We start from the raw sequence: 1583 nt of genomic DNA on the forward strand, positions 1-1583 counted from the left end.
TTTTTTCTTAAATCTTTTTGACAGAAAATGTTCTTTTGATCAGTCGAGGTCTAAACTTTGGTTAAGCAAAACTCACAAGTTTCTTTCTTCATCAAAAACTTTTTTCTCGGGGAACATATTCTCTTGTTTTAACTGAAAATGAAAAATAGTTTGGACGAAAGTATTGAATTATTACCCACTATAGACACTTAAGAATGAGTCAGATAGACTTCATAGCGGTCTCTTGGCTTGAGATGTCTCTCAAAATATGCTAAAAGTCTAAAAAATACTTTATGATATTATTGTAGTAATGCTTGAAAAACTCCTTGCAATGTTGTTTTTGCATCAATATCCAACCGTAAACAGTTTATTATAGTCATCATTGATATTATTATTATTTGCCACATCAGAAGCATTAGACGGAGAAGAATGTATAAAAAGATGCTGAAGTCATTGTAATCAGAAATCACTGACAAGCTTTAGAGGGGAACTGCTGACCAGAATTCGAATTTCCAGATGCATTTAATTTTCATTTTAATTCAGCTAAACTGGACCCTTTTTTAAATCCACGAAGTTTTTCAATATAAGTGTCTCACCTGTTTTCTCAAAAAAGTTTACTTGATGAATCATTTTGAAGAGACCTAATAAGCAACCTCAATAAAAACTCTTGCTATTTGAAAAACCTAGCCGTTCGGTAGCAGACAAAATTCTAAATATAAAACAAATGACAACCCGGGTTCAAGTTCCTTTTATTTCATGCTAGCATCATATATGATTTCTTACTCTCCATACATTAAATTCTAGTACGAATTTAGTGTGAAAACAAATTAATCATATATGATTCTTGCATGATAACTAATAAAGGCGGATTTTCTCAATTTAGGTTTGTATCTTCAATTTAAGTTTTTATTTACAATGATAAAGTATTGCTTATAAGATTCTACGGCTTCATTTTTTCACCCACCAAAAAACCCTTAAATACAATGCTTATTGCCAAATTAGGTGTTAGATGGAAAAATAAGTCTTTCTTTAAATTTTCATGTATTTTCTGGAGCCAGCTCATACCTATTTTCTAAACATTTATAGAATCCATATTTATTGTTTTAACCAAATAGTCAAATAAAGGCTTCTCATACAAATTAGTTAATTTAATTGCCCTCTGGCTTTATCACACACAAATGTTTGGCAACCATCACGTTTTATGTACCCTATATGGCCTGGTCTGATTTGAATTAATTTTCGTTTTCTACCGAAAAGGAAAAGTATACGGTTTTTTGGCTTTCAAATAATTTTGTATGATTCCCGTGTGATTTCCTTTGTATGACTAGTAAGAACTTAGTCGGACTTCAGTCTCAGAGTAATTCAGCGCTGAACCAGCACATTTCAAGAGTAAAAACTTAATTCAGTTCTGGGACATTGCATCACCAGAATATTTCAATTTTAACTATGTGCATTTTTTTCATTGTAATTATATTGAGTTCAACCAGGCTAATATCATCCTGTATAGTCTGAAAATTACTTATACAACAAAATTAAAACTGAGAGGAATGATGTCATGTTTTTGTAGCCTATAACTGGTAATTACTATAGTAAGTAGTATACAC

This window comes from Convolutriloba macropyga, chromosome 2, assembly GCF_964194025.1.
Source record: "Convolutriloba macropyga chromosome 2, txConMacr16.3, whole genome shotgun sequence".
Lineage (NCBI taxonomy): Eukaryota > Metazoa > Xenacoelomorpha > Acoela > Convolutidae > Convolutriloba > Convolutriloba macropyga.